This window comes from Balaenoptera musculus, chromosome 20, assembly GCF_009873245.2.
Source record: "Balaenoptera musculus isolate JJ_BM4_2016_0621 chromosome 20, mBalMus1.pri.v3, whole genome shotgun sequence".
NCBI classification, from domain to species: domain Eukaryota; kingdom Metazoa; phylum Chordata; class Mammalia; order Artiodactyla; family Balaenopteridae; genus Balaenoptera; species Balaenoptera musculus.
The window spans coordinates 30,032,054-30,039,525 of NC_045804.1; positions in this window are offsets into that span (position 1 = coordinate 30,032,054).

Sequence of the window (7,472 nt, forward strand, 5' to 3'; positions counted from 1 at the left end):
AGTGCCCAGCATATAGAAAGTATTAAGTGAATCTTCTTTCCAGTTTCCTTTTCTTGTCCTGAAAAATACACAACACGAAATTAAGTCTAATCCAGCCACACAATTGAAATAAATTTTCTTATAGTAAAACTTATGTTTGGCTTTATTTTCTACCTGAGTACTCCTCAAGTTAAAAAAACAAAGAAATAATTGACTTTTGAAAAAGAAACCAATCAATTGTTTTCAAAGTTTGTACCATCTAGAATGGAGAATGTCACAATTTATTTCCCAAGCATGTAACAAGTGAGGGCATTCCTACTTCTATGATGTTCAAACTTTGTAGCCCAGTCAAGCAATGTAGGAATGTGTTCTTAAATCTGGAAAAGGGCTACATCTTCCTTGGAGCTCAGAGAATCTTAAGATGATAGTTTCAGATACCTTCTTTCTTCAATGTTACCAAAATCAGACAGAAAAGTTTAGAGAAATGGAATGTATTGCTTCTTTATTGTCTTAAAAATCACATATCTGATCAAGCTATACCTTATTCAATCTAAATAAGGCAACTGGTCTCTGTGGATAAGTGAGTAGTGGGGGTCGAAGCTTGCTGTGTTGTGACTATTGCAAAAGGAAAGTATTCCACAGAAATCCTGTTTATAGAAGGAGTACTCAGAGTGCAGTGGATGATGATCCTCAATGCTTTTGTAAAGCCTCTTGTCCTGTGACCAAATGAATGGGAAAAACCAGTGTGTGCTTCGCTCATATGGAAGAATCTTTATTGTCTGTGATAATATGATTAATATATAGTTGAGTTCAACAGCAGTTCAAATAAATATTTCTTCAGCACCAACTATAACCAGCATTATTCTATGCACTCAGGATAGAGAGTTAATGAGCCACAGTCCTTGTCCTTGGGGAGCTGATAGTCTAGTTGAGGAAAGGCTTAAGGCAGAAATGTTGACTTGTTTCAATTATAGCTACATAATCTGAAGGCTAGTTCCACATTTTAAAAAAGCTTAGTAAATATTTTTATTATTTAAAAAATAAATTTAAGTGAAAAGAGCACCTGAAAAACACATGCCAAATAAGTCTCTATAGGAAGACTATGTTTTTTATCACTTTATCTGAAAATATGTCACAGCAATTTCAAAAGATAATTACTATTTTTAATAGAACCACCATAATACATTATCACATATAAAAATATTAACACATCTCTTAATATATTGCCCAATGGCTACCCAGTGTTCAAATTGCCAATTGTCACATAAATGACATTCTTTTTTTTTTTCATCATTTGTTGTTTAAAATCAGAATCCAAATAAGGTCTGTTCATTTTTATTGGTTGATAAAGCTCTTATGTCTCTTTAGTCTACAGATGTCCCCTCTTCCTCTCTTCTCTCTCCATCCCTTTATCTCTCTAACTTTGTCATTTATTTGTTAAGGAAACCAGGTTGTTCATCTTAAGTGTCCCATATTCTGGGTCTTGTTTGATACTTCCTTATGGCACCGAGGTGGTGTTCTACCAGAGTCTCTGTATTCCCTGTAAATTGGATCTAGAGTTTCATCAAATCCAAGTTTTAGTTGTTCATGGAATTATTTTTGGCAAGGGTATTGCATAGACAGTGCTGTGTCCCTTCATCAGAAGGTACACACGTCTGATTGTTTCTCTTTTTGTGGTAGCAGCAGCCATCGCTAATAGATGTCTCAATCCATTCATCCATTAGGGCTGTGAAATGGTGATATTCTAGTACCATCATCTCTTCTTCTTTTATTAGCTAGAATACTTCCATAAAGATAAAAATCTCATCTACCATTTGGTTTCCAGTGGAAGAGTACATATAAAAAGTCAGGAAAAGAGCTTGATACTTTAACTTTATTTGGCAATTTTAAAATAAGTGATATCACTCTTAACCAATTTCACTTCTCTTTTTAATATCATTATGATCTCATGGGTTTTAATATATTTGATGTCTTTTATCCATTAGGATTACTATGCTTATTAATGTGCAATTTGTCCCATTCTTGACCAGTGGAAGCTTCCCTAGTTCTCTTAAAATCTTTTTAATGCAATCATAGCGTCTGTGATAATCTTCTTGCATTCTGGTCATTACAAAATAATCCAGGGTTTTTTTTGTACATTTTGTGTGCCAGACTTCTAATGAGCCTTAGTTCCTTTTTAGTGGGAAATGATATTTAGAGACCACAGCACGTGTACTAAGGTTGCTCATTTCTACTGAGTTGATAATTGACCTTTTCAGTGTACAGAGTGAAGAAATATGTTTTTCTCCATAAGCATAAAATACATCCAGAATACATATCCATACTGATATTTCTAAATCAGTTTCAGAACCTAATCTCTTTCATCAAATATACATTTCCCTTTTCTGCTGAGAAATTCAAATTTTCAATATTACTGGAAATCAGGGAATCCAGACCTATTTTACTTTTGTAAACAATACTTTACAATGCTTAGTTTCTTAGTGTAATTTTAGTGGAACAGATTTTGCATGGCTCCAAATTCTACTATGATTAATAAAAATAACAATGAATACACTGAGCTTTTACGATGTAATATTATTTAAACTTTATAATAACCCCACACAAAGGTATTATTCTCAGTTTATAGGTGAAAAAATTTAAAGCTTAGAGATGTTGTTAAGTAATTTACAGAAGGTGACACTATTATAAATGGGCATCCCAATCACTGATTTGTCTGACACTAAAACCCACAGAGTTAACCAATTATTAATGATTATGCTATGGTGCCTGTTTAATTAATAACATTCTCCTTCTGTTGTAATTATCAACTGATCCAAGCCTATTAGCAAGAACCCTGGTGGCATTTAGAGAAAGTAAATGATTCAGGTCTCATAGCCTATTATTTCACACATGCTACTTAATTATATATGCATGTGTGTGTAACAAGCAGGGCATACCTTGGGAAAGTCAATAAATTTTAGCTTGTGGTATCACATGAGTTGTTTGACCATAGGATCTTCTTGATGATCTGATATGCTCTTGAGAGGAAATTTGTAATGCTCTCCTAGGCAGCAGTTTTAAGGTCAATTAACAGATTTATAAACCTTATTTTTACATCTTTTGTTAAAAGACTAGCTGAATTTTGTACTTCCAGGCATTGTTCAAATATTGGAATGCAGCAGTTTTAATTGGCTTTAAAGTTTTAGGAGAGACACAATAATATTCATTTTCAATTGATTTTGAAATGATAAATGTTCAGAGTATAGAGTACTGTACTTGAATTACAACAGTGAGCAATTAAATTGGGTAAATGTTATTTGTTCCCCCTGCTACACACTGCAAAGATGGGTACATAAATAGAGGTTCTGAGTCTTCCCCTTTCACTAGCTTCAGGAAAAATGGTGCAATCCCTTCAAACTAATCAGAAGGGGTTGGTTGTGATCACATCTCCAAAAGTGAAATTTTTAGCTCCTAAGGCAATAAGAGGTCTGTCCATACGTCTTCCTAAAGCCTCCATTGATGAGACTACATGAGGACTTCCCTGCCACTAAGGGAACAAGTTCCCAGGAGTGGACTGCTTATAGCACCGGCCTCCAGCATTCCTTCTGAACAAATACCTGCACCAGTTTAGGAGATTTAGGGTGGAAATCATAAAGGTGGTGTGAGTGCAACTATTGGATACATTCCTATGCCTTGAGTAATACTATTTTATGTGAGTTAAAGAAAACATAATAATGGTCAATGACTATAGAAGTAGAACTTCCTGCCATAGTTTTCAGCAAGTGTGCACTAAAAATAACAGATTTATGTTTTTATTATGAGGACAAATCAACGAAGGCTACTGCTATGTCCATGTGCTACTCCGTAGTAGAATTCCACTAAGGAGGTAAAATGCACTGCTGGATCAATTTTGTCCTGTTATATTTTAAAAACAACAAATATGTATTTGCATGCATTGGGGATTAGGAGGGAAGGATCAGTTTAAAAAGGAACATTCAAATGCTAATATTATCCAAACTTTGTTGTTTAGATATTCTGCCATACTGACTCCTTATACCAGCTTATTAAGACAATTACTAGAATTCCCCACTTTATAGATAATAACATCAATCTTAATAAAAGCTAGAAACGTGTCACACTTTCAGCATGCAATATCTCACTTAAGCCTCACAAAAATTCCTATAAGGATAACATTATTATAATCTCTAATTTACAGATGAAAAATTGAGATCCCAAAAGATTAGATTAATTGGTCAAATTAAAACAGCTAGTAAAGATTAGAGCTGGGAACTTAATAAGCCATCTTGACTCTTAAAAGCCCATGCATTACTTGACCTTCAAACAAATGTGAATACAAGGGCTCAGAGAAGGTAAGTCAATTCTAGATAATTTTGAATATAAAATCAAAAGCTCTCTTTTCACTGTAGCATGCAATTCCATAGATAGCACAAAATAAACCTATGATAACTTCATTTACATTACCAATTACATATTTTACATTTACAGCACACTCTGTAATAAATATTAATTAATATAGCACCAAGCAATGACATAAAAACTAAAGAAAGGCAAAATAAAATTCAAATTTAATGGAATTAAGCAGGTGATGCTTTCAGCAGAAAGGGAATTTTTACCCAGAAAGAAAGAAGGAAGTGAAAATGAGAAAAGGGCATTCTAGGTAATTTTTTTTTCATGTCACATTTGAGAGCATTAGAGAAGCTGTCCTAAAATGAAGAGATGGGAGCTATTTCAGGTATTACAGTAATGTTTCTTCATAGACTCTTCAATGGATCTTGAAGAAATTGAAAATTGTCTTAGAGAAGATCTTATTTATCAGAATTAATAAACCCCCCATAGGTAGCTTTACCTTATTTAACTTAAAATGTCCCTAAGTGACAGGAGAATTCTTTAAGATCTTCTAACACATGTAAGCAATATATTCTTCTAAGAAGAGGTAAGGTTGTGCCATTCTTATTGCCTTTAAGGAAAATAAAAATAAAAAATAAAATCTGTACAAAGTTAAATTGAAGTTAATTTACTCCAATGAAGACTTCAAATTTCACCTGGAAATAGAAACGTTAAATTTTATAAAGTGCTTTCTACATTAATGATATTTCAAATTATGAATTGGGGCACAGGAGTCTGCAGGCAGAGCGTACTCAGATAAAGGACACTATTTGGACCTTTACTTGTTTACATTCCTCATTCTGTACATTCTCACATTCTGACTAATTTTAATGTCAACCACACTTTCTCCCACTTATAATCCATTTCTTGCTAAAAACACTTTTCTTCTGTCTATGGCTTTGTATCTCCTTAGATCTACTCAAATTATCTCGGAGAGACAGCAGTGAGTCGTCCTGAAGAGAGATCTTAGTTCCCTGCCCAGAAATTGAACCGGGGTAACCTGGATTAAAACCAGGAATCCTAGCTGCTAGACCACCAGGGGCTAGAGGCTAGAAGCAAAATGGCCCTGGCTGTTTCCCCCATTTGAAAGCAAGAATGTTTCAAGGAGGTAAAAACTGTAAAAACAGGTACAAAGTTTATTGTTAGAGACACAGCACAAAGTATGGGAGAGCACGCAGAGAAAAAGTTTATTTTTTTAAGTTAGAAGCTAGGCAGAAATACACACTGGGAGAGTAGTGCGGCCATCCTGAATGAGGAGTGCAGTAAGGAGGTGATTTAAAGCACTTATATAGGACAGTCCTTCCGGGTCTTTGTTTACCTTTGGCCAATTATCTTGTTTCTTTTTCCACACCTGACTGGTCCCAGGACTCTCCCCAACACGCGTGCACAACTTTTCGCTAAGATGGATCCCACTTCAGAGGCCTGTGGGTGCATATCCACACTGATTATGGGGTGGTGGCCCCCTCCCTTTATGACCCCCAAGGAGCCTTCCTGTGTATGTGCAGACAGATAAGTTTCCCTTGACCTCAGGAGTGGTCATCTTATCTCTTTACTTCAGCAGAGCTCAGCTTCTGCCACTAGCTTTGTCCTTGGAGTGTCCAGGTGAGAACAAAGCTTAAATTTTACTCCACTTGACAAACACCAGCTGTCCAGCACAGGGGTCCTTCTATCTCCTACCTCAAAATTGCCAGTTTCTCGTGGTTTAACCTTCCAGTCCTCCCATCCTGAACTGTAATTTCCTATATAGCTTCTCTAGAGGCAGTAGACTTCTGTTCTTGCTATTTCCCCAGCTTGGTTCTTCATATTTTCTTGACTTTACTGAACCAATTGTATTGAGAGATTACCAAAGAAATGGAAGCAATGGTCTGTGTCTGTATTGGGTGATGATACAGGAAATGCTGAGTTGGGCTTGGCTGCAGAGAATTTTATGCTAATAAGCAGAAAGTAACAGAGAAAAGAAGTTTTTGGCAGAAGTTGAGGTAATATCTTGATCCAAAAGGATCATCCTAAAGGCCTAGGAAGAGAGCGATAATCATTATACAAAGCCAAGTGATGAAAATCAGAACACCAGATTAAAGCAAGAATATTAATTCTGTTCATCCATTCATTCCACTTACCATATGCCAGACACTGTTCAGGGAATCTTGCAGATCATTTTTAGAATTCTGCCTATCACACCTCAGTACCTTAATAATATCCAGCAGCTTGAAAGCACTCTGAACTAGATCCTGTGCCCCCTTAACTAAAAATCTCATAATGTCTTCCCATTGACACATGGTATAGTTTATGGACAAATGATTCAAAATAAAGAATGGAAAGTAGAACCTGAAAAAAATTCTTACCAAAAGAAAATGACTTTTTAATGACTGCTCAGAGCTGTGGCTCTTTAGAGAGGCTGGTCACAGTTGTGGTTTAAGTGCAGAAGATGCTGTATGAGGCTTCTTGCAAGCTGAACAACACTGCAAATCTTTATGTAGAAGCATTTTGTAAATAAATGCTATACAAATGAAAGATATTAACATGCAGAACCAGCCAATTTTCTTGTGTCTTCTGATTTTTCTTATCTTTCCCTATTGATAGCATTTATTGTTCACTCTATGATGAATATATGTCACAATGTGGCAGCTTAGAAAGCCGTTAGAATTCTGACAGTCATAGGGCAAGCTTTCATTCTAGTTTGTATGTCATTCTCTGAATCTCTGATACAAATAGAATTTTAAAATTCAGGACCACATTTGTTTTTATTTATTTATTTTATTTTGTCAAATGTTAACAGGATATTCCTTCTAACAGCCTTGCCAAATTATTCTCTCAAGCTCCAGATTGCATTCTCAATATTGAATTCATGGAGTTATGGTTTTCTACTCCTCTTCCTGTTTAAGAGATTTAGCCTTGTCAACCTTTCCATTAAGTGGCAACTCAAGGGTCAGAAGGTAGAGAGTGAGCCTTCTCAGCAAGGCTTAATAATAAGGATAGGAAAATTAAGACTCTTTCAACCTTGGCAAAAGTAAAAAAAGGAATTATCTCATAAATTTAATTGGCATATGCAATCAGTGTAAATTATTCTAAACAAAATATCCCCTCCACATTTACAATAGGGATTTTTG